The sequence below is a fragment of the Plutella xylostella genome, chromosome 13 (genome assembly GCF_932276165.1).
Source record: "Plutella xylostella chromosome 13, ilPluXylo3.1, whole genome shotgun sequence".
NCBI classification, from domain to species: domain Eukaryota; kingdom Metazoa; phylum Arthropoda; class Insecta; order Lepidoptera; family Plutellidae; genus Plutella; species Plutella xylostella.
This window is the reverse complement of record NC_063993.1, coordinates 10,963,837-10,975,263: the sequence shown is the minus strand read 5'-3', so window position 1 is coordinate 10,975,263 and position 11,427 is coordinate 10,963,837. Positions and strand designations below refer to the sequence as shown.

At 35.5% G+C, this 11,427-nt stretch overlaps 2 long non-coding RNA genes across 2 annotated transcripts; one reads left to right on the top strand and one right to left on the bottom strand.

The window, feature by feature from the left end:
• Window positions 1–5,736: 5,736 nt before the first annotated feature.
• LOC125489400 lies at window positions 5,737–6,983 on the top strand. Its single transcript, XR_007266956.1, has 2 exons — window positions 5,737–6,506; window positions 6,639–6,983. It is a non-coding gene; the product is annotated as an uncharacterized LOC125489400 (long non-coding RNA).
• Window positions 6,984–7,382: 399 nt separating this feature from the next.
• Window positions 7,383–9,602, bottom strand: LOC125489402. The gene is made up of 3 exons (XR_007266958.1): window positions 9,140–9,602; window positions 8,449–8,604; window positions 7,383–7,680 (listed from the first exon to the last, which is right to left on the bottom strand). It is a non-coding gene; the product is annotated as an uncharacterized LOC125489402 (long non-coding RNA).
• Between the last annotated feature and the right edge of the window lie 1,825 nt (window positions 9,603–11,427).

Below are 11,427 nucleotides of genomic sequence, written 5' to 3'. Positions count from 1 at the left end.
GGATTAGCTCATGGCGCGGCGGCGGCGACGGCGGCGGCGGCGGCTGCCATTTTGCGGTAATTTCCTGTTTCACTAACACGTGACAGATAATGTACGCAAATAACATGCTTTGGAGTTCCGTTTTAATACTATTTGTGGTCTGAGAAGCCTAAGGCCGCGCATAGATTATTAATTGGTTCAAGTGACAATTACAAACACATTCCCAGGTATGTTTCCAAAAAAAAACACTGAAAAATAAATGTTTACTAATAAAAGTCATCTTTTAATTAACTTAGTTTCCCTTCTTCCTTCCCTATTAGGGCTCTTTTAATCTTGCCACGCAAGGAACAGGGCCTCAAGTCTGCTATTGGTTATAAAAAATATCAATGCAGATATCCTATAGAGACTCAATAGAGACTCCATTGTGATTGGCCCAAAAACGGTAGTCCCTACGACTCACGGCCAGTCTCGATAAAATATAAATGCTATTGACACAGAGTGATCGTGACGTCATCTTGGCATATTATCAGTGTTGCCGCTTTTGTTAGAATTGTAAAGCCAGCATGCACGGATCGTCCGACTTGGGCTTAATTTGAAGATTTTTCACACTATTTATTTAAAAGTATAACTGTTTTATCTGATTCGATGCTTTTTAAAATCAATAAAAGACGTGTTATGGCATTTAAATATATTTTTCATATATTAAACTGGCTGTATAATTAAGACCATAGGCAAAAAAAAAACTCTATTGTCGTGTCGATTTGTTTGTTACACAGAGTAGGTAATATAATTATTATATGGTTTTGTTTCTTATGTCAACTTTAACATTGTATCGTTTTGTTTTGTTTCGGTTTTCTCTGTTAGTTGTGGATAAAAAAACATACAGACGAATTCGTTCATTTCCCTGTTGAAAAGTGATCTCTTCGCGAAATTATCGCAAATATGGATTATTTATCGATGAATGTGCAGTTGTGCACGCTTTGAAAGCTGAATTAAGGAAAAGAGGCGCATAAATAAGCGGTCTCAAAGAGCACCTAATTCGGAGGTTAGTTTGTTTACTGTTTACAAACTTATTTTTTACCAAATGTATGCTTGTTTGCTTGTTTGCTTAGATAACAGTTATGTTTTTTCTTTTTACAGACACCAAGACTATGACCGTAACAGTAACTTGGTTGGAAACGTAGAGGACAGCATCATACAACAAAATGATTCAGTGTATACTGTTGAGTGGCCTTCAGAAACTTTGTATAGCAGTGTGAACACTAAAAATTAAACTCCAGATCTAGATATTGTCACCAATGAGTAACTACTTTGGAATTTATGCACAGTGTACGGTGGCCTGCGCCTAAAAGTATACAGGCGGAGTTTTTAAAATAGCGATCCCTGATGATGAAGGGACCAGCTACATCTGTTATAAATCCGGGGACGTGTTGTGTGTGATGTGTGTAGCAGTGGTGTTTATGTGGATGTGCTTGAGCAGCATGTGAGCTTGAGATCGCTATTTTAAAATCTCCGCCTGTATACTTTTAGGCGCAGGCCACCGTACATACCATCGCTCTTACGGTGAATGAAAACATCGTGATAAAACCTGCATATCTAGATTTTCGAACCCACAAACCTGCAGAGGACCAGCGTGGTAGGAAATGGTCCAAGCTTAGGAGTGGAGTTTAGACCTTAAGGCGATATGCACAAAGGCTCCATTCGAGTGAGCTAGGTGCAGGTACTGACACCCTCACAAATAATAGAATACTTACCTCCTGTAGGTTGGCTGGTAGAAAATGCTTTTAGCATTAAGTCCACCTTTTGTACACTTATTTCTCATATTTGTGCAATAAAGTATTAAATAAATAAATAAATAAATAAATACTTAGTATACTATACTACCATTATTTAGTTTCAACTAACAACTCAACCAGCATTCATTGTGTGGATTACTAATGTGTTATATTTTTTGTATAGCAGTGTGTTTAAACGGAAAGGATAAATAAAAGTTAAATCAGTGTGTAACTCTTTTATTTTTATTGTATTTATTAAATGCCTAATCCATATTTACATTATGTTCTTTCTGAAATTGGTTATAATGATTTTCACAAACACGAGATTGTCGGATAATAATTATTTCACAAGCCACTGTTTTAGAACAGTTTTATTACTTGGTAACATATGTCCTCCTTTTCTTTCCGAACATAACGGATCTGCACAACAATGCGGGATAGTAACTCGATATGATGATAGTTATTTTATAATTAATAAGCTTATAAGATTCAAGATTTTAAAACTTTATTGAGAACCTGCTCCTTTTTTCGGAGTATGTTAAATATGGCTAAGAGAATAATGCAATGAGTATCTGAAACGTATAATAAGTATACCTAAGTATTAGATAGTCTTCTACCATCCAGTTCAGAACAATTTTTTGCCAAATTATAGACGGCTCCAAACCTTCATAGATATACCTTTCCTGCGTTATTCTTTGGCTATCAGGGGAGTTAAATCCGCGGCAATCTCCTTCACCACATGCTTACTGAGGCGAAATGTCCTCACAAACTCCGAGTCCGGCAAACTCACGAGAGGATCGACATTCCGGCTCATGAAGGCGCGATTTCGACGCCGCTCCTTCAACTCCCGCCGACCTCTGTCTGCTAATATTAGCATTTCCCACCGCAAATTTAAATTATAATTCCGATCCATTATGACAACATCTGAATAATACGTGTATATTAGGTGTATCTGCTCAATGGCCTCAGAATGGTAATTTTTGACAGATAAACCGTAATGAAGCAACTGACGGAAACGTCAATAAATAGTGGACTACGCAAATTGTCACCCGAGAGACGATATCGGTGTGGCACTTGTCAGTGGACTAGCGTTTTGTTCAATGTAATATGAGTGGCTTCATGGTGGCTTCCATCCAACTTCCATCGAGCTGACACTATGGTCTTAAAAAATACAAGACTGCCAAATGTGTAATTTTGCGCTGTCGACATACAATCGACATACAATTATACTCTAAATACTCTAATGCATTTAGTAGACTTGGGGCCCAGGAGTGATTCGTCTTTAGAGGAGATAATTTATATCTTGTATGTATAAGTGATACTTATTATGTACTTATAAGTATAATTATGGTCTGTCTACTCCCGATAGGAAGCTAGGTATGTTTCACATCACATAGGTAGGCAGATACTTGACAAAGATAGCCATGATGACTCCTTCCGCTTCTCAATGTATTATTATCTCCAATAATTTATTTGATAAAACTCTCAATAGATGGCGCCATCTGTTTCAAAGTTACGTGAACTTTTGTCTGTGCATTATTTTTGATTATTCGTGACTTTACAGAAATATGGGGGAGGAATCGGAAAGTTTCTGAACGAAGACTGTAACAATCGTAAGGTCTGCAAAAATATCAATTACGATGTAATTATAAAAGATTTTTATGTACGTATTTAAATGGAAAAAAAATACATATAAAAGGTTGCTCATTGTTATTGATAAAAGAATACTAACCTTTTCCGCATGCAAAATAAATGAAAAACTTTGATTAGAGTCAACTCGTTTAAAGAAATGCTCTCGTATTTTAGAATACCTCGGAAATAAGGAAATGTAGCTAATCCCACCGCCTTTACTAAAATCTTATCTACGGTAATCCAGTAGAATCCGGTTAAAACCAGCACGGGTTAATTTAGTTCATGCCACGTTCGGTTAGACGCTAAATGCATGTCCGTATAAATAGTGGTGAACAACATCGACGGAAAACGGAGTTTAATTCATACCTAAGATGTTGTAGAGTAGAGATGTATTGATAATTAAATAAATATGTGGGGACATCTTAACACGGGCATCCGACCCCAAGGTAAGCAGAGCCTGTAAAATAGGTATCGGACAGCCCATATGCTGCTATGAACTTGACTAGATTCTTGTAAAAAATAAGTAGTTACAATAATTGAAATCGGATAAAGTTCGTATGAAATTCTCTTTATCCATCTCAAAAAGCTAAGTTTGATTTCGCAAACCTTAATAATCCTGTGTGCATAAAAAAGGTTAAAAGGCTCACAATAATTCGGAAAGTTTACTCTCATATATTTTTTCGAATCGCACCAAGATTGCACGCGCCTTCCTCCTAGGCTTAGCACCAAGATTATAGCCAGAAGTTGCCCTGCCTACCACCCACAGTTTATGGCCCATTAGACCGGGAAAACTAGTCGTTTAAGTAATGAAAATGTAGTGGACTTTGGCTCTCATTATCATGGGATAATCTTTGCGAGTGTTAACTTGTGTTATTTGATGAGGATTCAAGTTTGCGTGGTCATTCGACTGAGCTTTATGGCTGTTTAATAAAGTTTGCTGGGTAATAAAATATTGTGGGTGGCTTTGTTTTAATGAGTGTCGTTAGGATGGAGTTTGGAAGTAATTTCTTGGTACTAAGATTTTCGGTTGAACCGCCTATTTGGAGCTTCCGACTTAGCCTAGGTTTATCTCTAAATAATACTGTTTTTTTCTGGATAAATATAATTTAGTAAGTAGGTAATTTAACATATTGCTTGATTTAGCAGCCTTTCATCTAAGCAATTATATTGAGGCACATACTCATAGTTGAATAAAACTAGATACCTAGATATGATAAATCGTAGATTCTGATACCTTGATGAAATAATACTTCAAACATTACTTATACTTATCAGGAAATACATTGTTATGAGGTACATGTTATTTTTTTCAGTTTAATAAAAAAATGCTGTAAAGTTTTTATTTTTAATCGCCATCATCCAAAAAAGATCCCGAAGAATTAAGAACCTCTTTCTTTTTTTGAAGTCCGTTAATAAGTCAACTTCTGGAATCTGGACATAGGCAAAGAACCTAGGTATATGTATAAAACCTAGCAAAAGCCTCCTATTATCCGTTGCTTTCCGCAAATAAGGTGTAACTCCACGGAGGTAGCAACTATGATCAGAGCTTAAGCCCGCTCTACTAATGGGCTATAAACAAGCGCCATAGGCTCAGTGGTCGGGCAAATTGCGACCGCCTTGAGCCAGGTTCTAATCCCGGGTCAGGCGAATGGCACAGTTAAAGTGACGTCTTCGTTATAGTTAGGTTGGTTTTTAAGGTCTAGACTCGGTGTATACGGGTGGAGTGTTTATAAATAACAGGTATCTATTTTCAGAATAATTGTTTTATAACAGTTGAATTTGTAAAGAAGATAGGTGCATAATAGGTAGGTATTCAATGTGGATATGTGTACGAGCCTCTTCTTATCTTTCTTTTTAATAATAGGATTATTTAACTAAAGTATATTATTATTACAGAACAGCAGCCTTACTCCCAGCGATTAATAGTCGCTATCCAAAAAAGCCAATTAAAACTCAGTTGAAAAATTTAGGCCGATTCAGTTGGTACCACCACCTCGGTTTTGACTGAGCCGCGGACCAGGGACAACGTAGAAAATATATCAAGAAACGACTAGTGATTATTTTTGAAACAGTAGCCGAAGTAAGCCGATATCAGGCCGATGTTGCGTTCCGTATTTCAATAGAGGTGAAAGAAAGAGATGTCGCTCTATAAAATTGTATAAGATCTTGTGTTTTTTCTCGCTCTGACAAGGAAAAAATTGGTGTGCGTTCGAAGTACTAGCGAAGCTTGAAATAAGAAATCCGGTAATCATCAGTCCATATTATGTTTTTATTTTTTCAATGTTAGTAAAATATTAATTAAAATACTTATTAAACACTAGGTTAAAGTCATCACTCATGCCAATTTTTACTTATTATTCACAAAAACTTAACTTTGTAAACGTTAAAATATGAAATTAGGGGCTTTTGAACGCATTCAAACTAAAAATCAAAATACTCTGTGAACCTGTGAAAACACTCCCTCAGTGTTGCCATTAGCGTACATTTTACACATTTGACGTACTATTTTAGCCTCCCATGTGTAATGTGTATATAATTGGTCCATGTAATGTACCATTTAAACTTAACTTCCAATATCATGATTATCATGTGTAAAATCTTTGTTTATGGACTATTTTACGTATTTTTTTTGGAATCGCAGCAAAAAAATTATTAACCACAATTAGTTACGATTTTGATTTTCTTGTATGATTATTTTCTCAACCAATATGATTATTACATGATTACAATGAGTATAAGTATATCATACATAAAACTGCGGGGTACCTACTCTGAAGGTTTTAGGACATTGTAACACTTTTTAAAATGTTATAATAAATATAGGTACGTTTCTCACGACTAAAATCTATTAAAATATAGTACTTCTGCTGACGAGCAGGTGCGAAAGAGCTGGAAAAGCTAAATTGAGTGATTTTAGTAAAAAAACAGCTCATGTACGGTTTTAACCCTAAATGTACGTTTTCAGCGCTGGATATGTGCGTTTTGAGAACTCCGTTGCGGCAACACTGCACTCCCTCCACTTCATTCATACAACATACAATAACAATGATAAAACAAAATTACAAATGGAATTTCCTTATTTAAATAGATATTTGTGCACTAAATACATAATAATATGACGTAAGTATAGTATTCTGATGGAGTGGTTAAGTTGCAGACTCAGATCGACTCGATTTATAAAATAGACCGATAAAATATTACGATAATTTGTTACAAAGTTATAGATATTAAACTATCAATCATTGTTTACAGAAAGAAGAAGAAGACGTTGCGTGTCACCGTATAGCCAAGGAAATATCTTGTGAAAGTTTTAACTCAAGGCGGAAATTTATTGAAAAAATACTCAACATAACCTACAATTACAGTGAAATACTGAAAATATCTTGTACCGTGATAATATTTCTGAATAATAAGTGCAAACCCATACTCTAAGATCGTGCTTTCAACCACATACTTAATACAATTCCATAATCATATCGAAATCCAAAAGTTCGTAAGTCGTAAGTGATCATAGTTTAGGTGTGTACTTATTAGACTCATGCATTGTAAACTCTATAAACGATTACTCGTAATGTATTAATCATATTAAAAGTTGAATGCGGCTGTTTTATTTTTTATTCTTTATGTTTAAAGCAGTTCTAAGAAAAAGCAGTAATAACTAGTAATAAGAGTTGTAACATTATGCATGGACCAAGTGTCTGCTTATGTTAAAAACACAATGTTATCATGTAAGTAAACCCTGCTTTAAACATAAAAAATGTATCTACCTAATCTTCATAAAGCAGATAATGCTAACACCCTGATTGCACCACCAAGTAGAGCGGCCCGAGACAGTGTCCTCCGCTGAGCACTCTGTTATTGTGATCCACGGAATGGTTTAAAATCAGCCAAGAGTACTGTCTTGCCACTCTACTCAGTAGGTGATTACAAGGGTATTACATTGCAACAGGTAAAAGTTAGTATACAGGGCCTCAAGTCTGCTAACGAATGAGGAGGAAAAGTACAACTTACAATGTTACTTATACAATTTCTTCCATGTTGCAATGTTATCATTGCCGGACTCTTAAGAAGGAATACTTCCTATCAAGCCTTTATAAAGCAATAGTATCATGAATGACCTCTTAGTCAAGTGCAACATCAACAGGTAAATAATGAAATGAAACATGGTTTTTGCTGTATTTTGTGTTTATTAAGTACCTATCATATATTAAATCACATCACAATTATTATCAGTGTTCTGAAATATCAAGCATAAGCTTCTCTTCTATTAGCTAAAAAACTGCTCTCTGATTATCTGAAATAAGATAGAAATATAGATTAATAGTAATTCTATAGGTTAGGATATAATAATAATATATTGTACAGTCAGCCAAAGAGATATGTATGCCACCCCAACGCAAGCCCTTAGATATTATGACAATTGATAGGTAATATTTATGTAACATGAAAAATAAGGATAACTAATATTAAGGTAAGTAATACTTAAGTTAGTAAGTATTGATAAAATATTATTATTCCACCCATGAGGATTAAATTTTTGTTGCTGTGGTGGCATAAATATCTATTGCTGACTGTACTATCAAGGTATTGATACAACTTTATTTAGTAGATTTTCTATTCTATTCTATTCTGAGAGGTGGCGAAGCTCCTGTACGTGGCTCTCTTGAGTGGAACCTTTGTACATATCTCCTTAATTTTAGCTCAGCCAGCCTAGCTCTCGAGTAAAATGGAGCAGCAAGCCTGGGTGTTCCAATAGCTGAGATAGGCGTTCTGTTGGTCCAAGAATAGATAGTCTTGTTTCTGTAGTAGGTGGAGATTGAGCCAGCATAGGTATATTTTTTTAACTACAAAAGATACCCACCGCAGCACTACAGTTTAATCCTAAGGTACTTAGAAAACAGATGAATCAAATAATATTTTATAGATATAGAATCTAGATAAGCAAGCCAAGTAAATTATTTTTCATACTGTCAGTGCATCATAAAATTAAAGTGTTTGTGCTAGGGTAGTATTTCATATATTTTTTGCTACAAATAAATTGAAATCAGCTTAAGTGACTTACTCAGTAGCAGAATGATATGCCAATTTAGTTTCTTATGTAGGTATTAACTTCATAAGATCTTAATACAACTTGTTGTTAAGTACTTCACATAGGCACTTGAATATTTAGTCTTGGTTATAAATTCCAGTCTGGAGCCAGTTGCAACGCAGTAAAAACCTACAAATACCAAAAATTCTGGTTAGTAGGTATCATGGGGTTTAGGTTACAGACATTATGATAGTATAGGAAGGTTTATCTTATTATTATTAGTAGGTATATATTGTTAGCCACTGGACTTAGCTGGAGCGAGACCAAACATAGGTGGTTTAAACAAAGATAGGTGGCAGATTTTATGACACCTCTGGGGTGCCATAGGACTACAACAATGGTAAAAGAAGGTTTGTCTTTGTTTTGAAGGATATTTTCTTTAAGGCTTCTTCTTCATGCCTTAAGAACATGAGAGTTAAGGCGGTCATCCATTGGCGAGGCGACGGTATAGATTGTTGGCTTGTCGAATCTCGTTGGTGATCCATTAGCGAACCAAACAGTCTACTTTCATCATTGGCAAAGTCGTGGCGTGCTTTTTGTAACATCGTTGGAGGTTCTTAGACCGCGGACTTAGAGGTTATTGGAGGTTTTGCTCGCGAATGGATCATCGCCTTTAGTTGAAGAAACTTTTACATGTACCTCTATTATGTTCGTGGATACTCACCTTATTTGTTACGCTCAAATCAGCTAGTTTCATGAAGCTAAAGTCTTCAATCAAATTGTCCGTCAACTCCTTTAAATATGCTTTAAAATATCCAGGGAGACTGGTTTGCAATCCTCACGTATCCTCAGTAACTACTTTCACATCACTTTGTAGGTGTAATTACAGGCTCTTTTTCTTACAAAAATAGGAAAAATTTGCCATTGTAATGGCTTTGCGTTGCAAGAATAGGAACTTTTTTCAAAGAGGCGTTGAGTCGCAACTTTGACATATAATCTACTCTGTGTGATGAGCTCATGATGAGCTCGTGGTGCGAATTTCTAGCTTAGTAACGCTATAATTTTCACTGAACGGTTTGCGTGACGTCATAACACAATGAGCCGCAAAAATGTGCGGTGGGAGTACGATATTAGCGATTTTGTTGAAATCGATTCAGCCACTCATCGCTGGGAGTAAGGCTGCAGGTTAATTAGTTTATCACTATCAGAATTTTATGCCATATATTGCCGTTGAATCAGTTTTAAAGGAAAATAAAACTATTCAATATATCTAGTCTTATATTATACTTAGGTTCCTAATTCTAACGAAACCTCAATCAAAACAAGCCGACGAACCGGTCCGCCGCACACACGGCCTAGACTCGAACCTGGAACCGTGCCACGTTGCACTTATTAACTCCCCGCCCGCTGGCACCCGGTGACAAATGAAGTCGCGATATGAACTTGCGTTTATTAACTAGTTGGTTTAGATTTGTGGTGATAATTATTGTTTAATTAGGTATATTTTATAACTAAATAAATATCCACTATAGAAAGAGAAAGGGATTTATCATTTAAATAATCATTAAAACGGTTCGATTTACGGTTTAAATACGACGTTACAAGTGCGAAAGTGCTTAACCGTGCATCGTTTCGGGTGGTTCACTGAAAAAAATCTCCCCTGTATGAAGAAGGACTGATTGTAACCGTAATCAGATGCAGCCCTAAATATCATTATTTCTATCTCTAAATCGCCGAACAAACGAACGAGAATCGTCAAGTAATGGGCACACTTAATACAACCAGATAGAGTGGTGGTAAGCACTGCAGTTTTGTTTTTCCGAAGCTTCGGAGAACTGCACAAACCACGGCTCTATCTCGGCGTATTAAGCGTGCTGATTGCGTGACAATTCTCGTTCGTTCGTTCGTCAAAATGAGAGTGACCCCGCTTTTCCTGTAAAATAACAAATATCCATGGGATTTGCTCGAGGCAGCAGGTTAAGGGTTCTTATCAGCGGCTCAAACCGAAAACAAATTGCGTTTCGCTGATATACGAGCACAAACACACTCACTGACTCACCCACACATAAACCCATAAACGGGTCTGTGAGGGAGTAGGTAGTATACCACGCGGTTTTTGTATGTTTTGATATTTTTGTAGTATTTTTTTTTAATCATTTATTTATCCCAATTACATGTTTTTACTTAATTCTATCTAGCCACTATCGGAAACCACTAGGTTTATCTGTAGCAGCGAGTGTTACTGGCAGAAAGTTACTGATTTAAACGAAACAGAGTTACATTACCTACTTAAGTATCTAACAATTAACTTATATATTACAGTTCCTAGATGTCTTATTTTTAACAAGAAAATCTTTTATCTTACCTTTATACTTATGAATATTGCTATTTATATATAGATTCTGAAGGTTAAGTTATTTTGTTACATTGAGTATAAAATAAATATGGGTAATATATAGGTATTTTTCTACATAATTATTACTATTCTTATCAGCTGCCGCTACACGGGTTCGTTATCCACTTAGATTTAAGTTTAGTTTTAAGTTTAACATAATTATAAAATAGGTTATGAATCAATTTATACTTTAAATTGTAAAATAACGTAAAAAAATGATGATGGATTATATTCCATTGCCTCTGAAAACTATTTGGGCTCTACCAAGTTGGGCTTTCGTATAGTTCAACTACTCAAAACTAGATGGCGCTTGCTGCTTCTCAGAATAGATAAATAATTATCAATAGGTGCAAAGAGCTCTAAAATAATTATTTGTAAATAAGTTAATAGAACGATTGTGCAGACTAGAAAATGGCTCAACAGAAACTTTTTGCACCAAGCAATCTGCATATAAACTTTGTCCAACAAGGACACGTGAATTTCATGTAGGAATGGGAAGTTTTGGGAAGTGGTTTGTTTTTCACGAATTTCCTAAAGTTGTAAAACAAAACTGGTCCATCGTGATAGGCTAAGACAAAAAAATGAAACCCAATAAAATTTATATCTAAAGCTCCGAT